Raw genomic sequence first — 8158 nt, 5'->3', positions numbered from 1 at the left:
ATGACACGCATCACCTGCTTTTATTAAGCACGCGGATTCTATGGCAATGAATGAAGACCGCCCCAAGGAGAGCAAGCAAAGGCTACTTACTCAGCCTGCTGCGGCCGGGGAGGCGGCCACGGTCCCCTGTGTTTGGCAGGGACTCAGAGGCCGGCAGGGGAGACAGAGAGCTTCACGGTGAAAAGCGGGAAGGACCAGGTGAGGCCGGAAGGGGGCAGTGGGCGGGGGAGCCATGGGCATCTAACTAGAAGCAGGACGTCCTGGGATCGTGAGGGGCGTGCACTTGGCTTTCTCTGCTCGGTCCTAAGTGGGAAGCTATCAGTCGAGTCCCCGTGGTTGGGGCCGATGGCAGTCGGACTGGACTGCTTCCGGCGGTCACTGCAGGTAGGGCCAGGGTCCTGTTTTGGCACGTGGTCTCGGTCGCCAGGCCCTTCCCCGACTCTGAGTCAGGGGGTCTGGCGGGCAGAGGCCCAGGAACCTCCAGGTGATTATGGTCATCAGGCAAGGTGTGGGGTCGGGGGCAGCTCTGAATTATGGTTGCCTGGGGACCCAGGTGAACTACTGTGCCCCAGACCCGACCCAGACCTAACCGGCAGAGCCTCTGGGGTGGTGGGGACTCAGTGTGTTTCACCGAGTCCTGAGTGAGGATGCGCATCAGAGCTTTAGTGGCTTAAAGTGACACCATTTTCTTATTTCTCCCGTTCCGTGGGTTGATGGGGACCTCCCCAGTCTGAAGACCTTGGAGCCACAGGTTAATAGGCGTCCCTGAGGGGCAGTTTGTAAGCACCAGGGAGGAAGGAGCCTCTAAATTGTATCTTGGCAAGTTTTCCATATCAAAGAGTAGTGGCCTCCAGGGACTCCAAGAGTGAGTTTCTGGTAATGAGGTGTCGTGGTGACCGCAGGCCTTTGATCTGCAGTCCCTCTGGTGGGGACGTTTGAAGTCTTCGCATGACAGAGGTGGTGAGGAGGTCCCAGTCGGCTAACGCCCTGACAGCTGGCATCTACCGAGCACGTACCGTGTGCCGCACGCCATTCTACACACGTCACGCGTGTCATCCTCACTTAGTCTGCAGGTCAGCCTTACGAGTTAGGTCCCATTTGACAGACAGGGAAACTGGGGCCTGAAGTTGCAATGGGAGCAGCGGGAGGCAGGGGGAGCTGGATTCGAACCCCCGTCGGGCACCCTGGGAGCCGGTAAAAATAAAATTCATCCTGGAAACCGCTGTGCCAACCTGTACTGCGGCCATGGCTGCTTCCTGGGTGCAAAAGGCTCTGGCGGCTAAGGTGGGGGCAGTCAGCTTTCCCCTGGATCGCGCACGTGAAGAGTTTAGCACGGCGTGATGGCGTCTGTCCGGTGAAGGTCTACTCCAGTCTGCCCCTCGTCAGGATCCGTCGGTGCCCACCTCTCCTCCGGGGATGCTGAGTGCTCCGTGGGGCCAGGCCTGCCTGTGTCCATGCCTGTACCCGTGTCACCCGGCCCACAGCGCCCAGCGTGCCCTGGGGACCGATCAGGGGTCTCTCCAGTGGAAGGAGCCACCCAACTGAATGAAAGCAAGTCCCAGAGCCCCGGGGACAGGGTGGCTGCCCGAGGCCCGCAGCTGGCGGGGGGTGCGTGGACGCAAGCTCCCTGGCTGGCAGTCTGCTTGCTTTTCCTTCCCTGCATGCTCAGGCAGCTTCTGTCTGCGCACGAAGGCGGGGTGCTGGCGGGGTGGGGCGTTGGGAGAGGGGGTGACGGGCCCGTGCGAGGAGCGTCCGGGCTCTGCTGACGGCCAGGCTGCGGTGGGGACTCAGAAGCCTGGGGGAGGCCGAGCCGTGGTTCAGAGCGAAGACGGCTGTGCAGGTTGTACACATGGCCCCGATGGCCTCCGCCCGTGTCCGCGACCTTGGGCGGTACCCCCGCCCCCCACACCAATCTGGGCTGGCCTTGTGACTCGCTTTGGCCGGTGAGACACTGGCCACCGTGACATAAGCAGACGCTCACAGGCACTCGCCATGTGGTCTCTTCCCTCCCTGGTTCATCCCTGGTCACCGTGACCACCTGCAAGACAGAGGGTCTGGGGCAGCCTGCTGGATGACGGGAGACGCACAGCTCAGTCACCCGTCCCCACAGCTGGCCTGGGTCCAGCCACCAGGCGTGTGGTAGGGCCGTCCTGGACGATCTGGCCCTGGCTGAGCGGCCAGCTGACCATGGCACCTGGCCGAGCTGGCCCGGACCGGAGGTGCCAGCCCGCCAGATACATAGTCACAAGGAACGATCCGTGCGCACCGCTCAAAGCCATTCACTGCAGGACGGCTTGTTCCGCAGCACGAGCTAACCGATGCAAATTGAGGGGCGCGTCTGTTTTGGGGGGCTCCCAGCCGCACCGTCTCTTTGTTTAGCCCGAGAAAAGTCCCTCGGCCTCCCTGTGCCTCGGTTTCCTCACCTGTAACACGAGGATGAGAAACGCATCATGTCATTTAAGATGTTCAAGCATTCAATGGGTTCGTGTTTTAGAAATTCGCAGAGCAGGGCCCGGTTTGCAGGAAGAGACTCGCACAGGGACGGCTCGTACGAAAGGCGACGGTTCCCACCCCGCATCCCACGTGCGGCCGGAACAAAACCGGAAGATGAGCACACGTGAGCACGTCCACGGAGCCCGTTCCGAGTGCTGTCGGCGTCCCCCGTGCCCTCATTCTGTCTGCACCCCGATGCTTTTGCCCTCGGCGTGTGCTAGTCTGGGGGAACCCCAGCCGACACCCCCGGGCTGGAAGGACTCCCCCTCATCTCCGGCAGACAAGATAAGGGCCCGCGCCGGCCCTGCCCACAGCGGGTCCTCTGTGTTCGTGCCCGGAGCCTCTGCACAGACGCCCGTCTGAGACCTGTTCTCTAGGCCTGGCCGCTGCCCTCGGTCCTCGGGGGCCTCGCTTGTTAGTGGGGGAGCTCCGTTCTTGGGGTGCTCATCGGGCTTCTGCCCGCCTCTCGGCCGATGGGCTTCTGTTTCTTTAGCGAATTGCCAGGGAGATGGAGCGGGCGCCCCACCCTCGTATTATGGGATGTCATGAGGTTGTCCCATGGCAGGGGGACGATGTCACATCCAGCTCGTGGTTACTTACCAGACTCCCAGTGCCCCGAAACGCTTAATGGGACCGATGTGAGGGTGAACGATGAAGAGAGAGCTGAAGGAGATGCTGCGGGCTTCCTCCTAGGCACACGGACTGTGGCAGAGATAACGGGTTCAGGAAACGGCTCAGAACAGAGGCTCTGACGGTCTGCGTGAGCCGTGAGCACGCCACCTGTGTCCCCACAGCCCCGCTCCCCCACTGAGAGGGGAGGTGACGTGATGTTAGTTCCTGTCGCGTGGGGCGCTTTGAGGGGCATTCTTTGTCAAACTCCAGATGCTTCTCCACTCTTATATTCCGGGACCCCTGCTGGGCACACCGGCCCCCACTCGATGGAACGAGGTCATTCTATGCGGGAGGAGGCAGGGAGGCCTGAGGTGGAAGCAGGTTGCTCCAGGCATCACGTGAAGTAGCGACAGAGCCATTTTAGGGTGTGGGGCCCCTGGCCTCCGAGCCCTTGACTTGTCGCTCTGTCTGGCTTCTCAGGAAGGCCTCTCCACGCCAACCGGGTGCCGGCCTTCCAAGCGCTGAAGGGACCAGGGCTGGACCCCGGCCTGAGGGGTGGCTGATGGGTCCTTGCCGCCAGGCTTGGGCCTGGGGTGTTCAGTTCCAGCCGATGGGCTCGATCTGCATTCAGAGAAGTTCTCACGTCGGGGAGCATGTGTGGGAGGCACACGTGTCATGAGCGACAGGGTTGGTCAGTAGTGAAAAGAGGGTGTATAGACAGTGAGGATGGAGAGTATGGACAATGGACAATGACAGGCAGCCCAGAGTCCAGGGACGGGGTCTCTTCGTTGGACAGGTCACCACAGACACGGGAGTTAGCCAAGCCCGTGTGGGGGTGTGTCCAGGAGGTCACAGGTGTCAGCGGTGGGGCCCGAGGGAGAGCTGGCCGATGCCGTGGGCTCCTTTGCCGCCTGCGGTTGGAGGAGTTGGTGGGGAGGAAGCTCGGGGTGCTGTGGGCTGGGAAAGGTCGAGCAGGCGGGCGCCCCGAGCTGCTCGCCTTCCGTAGGGTGGCCGAGCGTGGCAGAGCCGCCTTTGAGTTTCTGGCTCAGGCTTACACGTTTGCCAGAGCCCGAGAGGCCTTGGCTGCTGCTTCTGGCTTCTGCTGAAGGTCTCGCCTGGTCTGTGCACCTCGACAGTTGGTTCCAGAAGCAAACAAGGAGGGGGTTAGGAAGGCAGCATGGCGGACTCAGCTGTCACCTGGATGACACGTAATCACACGTCCCCCCGCAGCCTTGCGGGGAGAAAGGCTGCCCCGCCTTCCTGCCTGTGGGGTCATTGCTGCCCACTTCATGTTTCTAGGGCGTTTTGTAGTGAGGGAAGCCGCCGATGGCCGCTGAACCCGAGGACCCACCCCCCCTGCCCTCAGCAATTTCCACGGCTGCCTTCTCCTGTCCTGCCTCGTCCCCTCCAGCAGGGCCAGCTGTCCCCAGGCCTGCCCAGCCCACCTTGGCAGTGTAGCTGCCAGCCTCCCCTGGGCTGTGGACCTGAGCCTAGGGACCTGAGGTCACTGACACCGCTTACTGCCGGGCCTCTGAGGTGAGCCGTGGGGGTCCATTACTCAGAGATGAGCCGAGGACCCCTGTGCCGCCTTGTACGTTAAGTCGGGGGGTGGGGGGGCAGGAGGGTTGGGAATAGCTGAGTGACCGACTCGTGTGCCTCTGCGTGGGGGTGGGCAGAGCTCAGCAAGGACTGTGCATGGACAGTGGATGACAGCCAGGACGTGAAGGGAGCAGGTGGCTTGGAAGATGCCAGCACGGCTGGCGGTCAGCGGCCAGGGACCAGATGCACCCTCTGGCCCTGCTTTCCCGGGAATGGGCCCCATCCATCCAGGGACGAGTGGTCTGAATTGCTGATTGTGTTTCCACCACCCACAGGAAACGGGAGTCAGCTGTAGAACCATCCAGAAAGCTCGATTTGCACCTAATTTGTGGACTGAAGTCCTTGCTTCTGGGGCTGGGTTTTAGGTGAGATTGTGTGAGTACACGCCGTCCTGACAGCTTAGCGGGAGCCGAGGGGGGGTGCTGGGGGGCCTCCCCCCAAAGGCAAATGGCTGCGTGAACCAGAGGGCAGGGCCTGGCCCGCAGTGGAGAAGATTCTGATGTCAACCAGCCCCGCCGGCCTCAGTCCCTCCCGCATGAGCCGCTGGACGTGCGGGGGGCGGGGGTCAGGAGTCTCTCGGGGGTGGGGCTGGGGGCCAGGGCCCTTGGGGGCAGTGGTGCGGCCTTGTTAGCGGTCTCACCGAGCGTGGACAGGATTCGCTCAGACGTGACGGCCGTGTCCTTGGCTGACTTCCTCCGCTGAGTGCAGGCCTGTTAGGGATGTTCAGTCATTACCCACTCGGCTTCAGCCCCTGGGGGCCTGTGTTCCCGCAGCTCTAACGAGGCCAGGTGGCCTCTCTGGCATAATAAACAGCACAGGCCTCCTCGCCCAGGAGGATAAGGCGGGCTTCACGGCTGAGGGATGGGGAGGCTGCACCCCAGGCATGCTCTGGCCGTGTCTGTGAAGCTGTAGGAGCTGCAGGCATGGGGGTCCCCTGGCCTTTGTCGTGTTGCCTGTTGGGGTAGAAGCAGGATCAGCTCTCATCAAGTGAGCCTTCATCACGTGCCGGGCTCGAGGCCAAGGGCTTCCCACACACTGTTCCATTTAAAAGTCACCGCTGCCTTACGAGCCGGGGACCACTCTCGTCCCCGTTTTACAGCTGGAGAAACTGAGGCTCCACAGAAGGTGATGTGCTTTGCCCAGTTGGTGAAGGATGGAGCTGGTTGTCAGTTTAGGGGTGCTGGGAGGAGGCGGGGGCCCTGGACAGGATACCACGAGGGACCTTCTCTTGTCTCCTTTGTCTTCAAACTTGATGGGGGGGGCGGCGATTTCAAGGAGATGGAAGGCAGAGCCATATTTTCATATAAGAAATCTTTGCCACTGTTCCTCATTCTACCTCACACGAGGAGGAGACCCCAATAAAATCGTCTAAAATCTGTCTGTCAAGCAATCTCCATGTTCACGTAAGTTACTGCAGGACTCCAAAAGTCCACAGCTCCCCATGAGTAGGAAGAGGCCCTAACGACCACACATACAATATCCGGGAAAGAAACTGGCTTTTAAGATAAAATAGATAATACAATTTTTTTTTTTAAAAAGGAAGAACAAGAAGCAACCATATGCACCAATGATTGGAAAGATGTATATAACCAACCATCTGAGTGGTAGAATTCCGGATGATTTTTGTTTTGTATAATGAACCTATTTTTAATTCGAACTAATCTCTGAAACAGTTATTTAAAAAAAAAAAACCCGTAAAAACTCAGCTGCGGATATCAACCATTTCAAAGGAAGCAGAAATGAAGTCCCAACATCTTTGATTTTATGGGGTAAGCTAAAGCTGGATTCGGGAAAAATAATTAGTCTCCAATGTGTTAGTGATTAAACACGTAAAAAGTGGAAAAAACTGAGCATTGATCTCCAGCGTCAGGAAGAGACGGTCAACAAAATAAACCCAAGGAAAGCAGGAAAGAGCACTTAAAAAAAAAAAGAACAATCACAAATTGAGCTAGAAAATCTAAGACCAATAAAAAATCGAAAGCTGCAGCCAAGATTGGTTCTTTAAAAAGACCAATGAAATAGCTAAACCTCTGGGAAATCTAAGAAAATGAGCAAGGAATCGGAAGTGTGGAATTAGAGGGTATTTTAAAAGAATTATCAAAGGATGTACTATGATATATAATGCAAATGAATTTGAAAATCTGGGTGAAACGGATTCTTTTCGAGGAAAATACAAATGAATAAAATTGACTGAAGAAAGAAGGGGAGATCGTAGAGGGATGAGTAGCCCCTGAAAGAAAGAGTAAAAGTTGTAAACAAACAAAATCCACAAACAAAATCCAAAAAACAAATCGGAAAGATCCCGTGCTGGGAACATTTTACTGACGAGTTCTTTTAAACATATAAAGAATAAGTCATTTACAAATTACTATAGGTAGCACAAATACAAAGAAGAGAAATTCCTCAAATTGTTTTTGTGAAGCTGGCTTAACCGATGGCAAAATCGGATAAAAACATCACAATAAAAGAATATGACCAACCGAACTTTCTTCTGAATATTGATATAAAGATTCTAAATCAAGTTATCATCAAATTGATTCTAGTGAAATCGTTTCTAACACAATACTAAGAATACAAGAAAGCGTGACCCAATCAAGCTCAGTCTTGTAATGCTAGAGAGGTTTAATATCAGGAAAAGTCTGAACACATCTGATGATATCGATAAGTACAAAGAGGGAAGCCAAATGGTCAACTTGGTAGATTTTTGTAAAAAAAAAAATTGATAATCATTAATATTCGCTTTTTAACAATTCTTGGTACATGTCGAATAAAGTGCAGTTCCTTAACACGATGCAGAATTTCTATCTTAAAACAACATCTGCGTTAACTTAAAAGCAAAATACTAGATAGAATCCCATATCGTCACTATTTAACATTGCTAATTTTTAAGTGAAGATATTTCAAAGGTGATAACATCCAGTCGGAGATGTTCTGAGAACAGGCTTCTCTGGCGGGCTATAGTTTGGCGCCTCTTCAAATTTAATTAAACATTAAACGAAGACTAAACATTCGAATTTTACAAGTTGTATGTGCTTGTCGAAACAATTCGAACCATTGGTGTAATTCAAGCATCTAAATTAAAATTAATAATCGTTTCTTCCCCCGTACGAATTAATATGTTGAAATGCCTTGTTCCCATGTAGCTCACAGTCCCTTGGGTGAGACATGTCCTAATGAAGTAACCACGTGGATGACGTACCCTCAGAGAAAAGAACAGGTCAACTGTCCCCCCTTGGCGGGGACCCTTGGGAGTGGGGCTTTGAGCTTCTCCCCGACTCCGGACCAGCTGGCCCTTCCCGGGAGCCCGGGCCAGTGGTCGTCCAACCCCCAACCTCATACCTTCCAGCTAAACATCAATCAAAGCATCACTGGGGGACGCAAACACTGTATTCAAAAATCCCCTCCAGGAGAGGCTGCTGTGACCGGAAGGGATGTGTGGAAGGAGGTTGAGTGT

The sequence above is a fragment of the Pteropus medius genome, unplaced genomic scaffold (genome assembly GCF_902729225.1).
Source record: "Pteropus medius unplaced genomic scaffold, Ma_sr-lr_union100, whole genome shotgun sequence".
Classification (NCBI taxonomy): domain Eukaryota; kingdom Metazoa; phylum Chordata; class Mammalia; order Chiroptera; family Pteropodidae; genus Pteropus; species Pteropus medius.
This window is presented reverse-complemented; position numbering follows the sequence as displayed.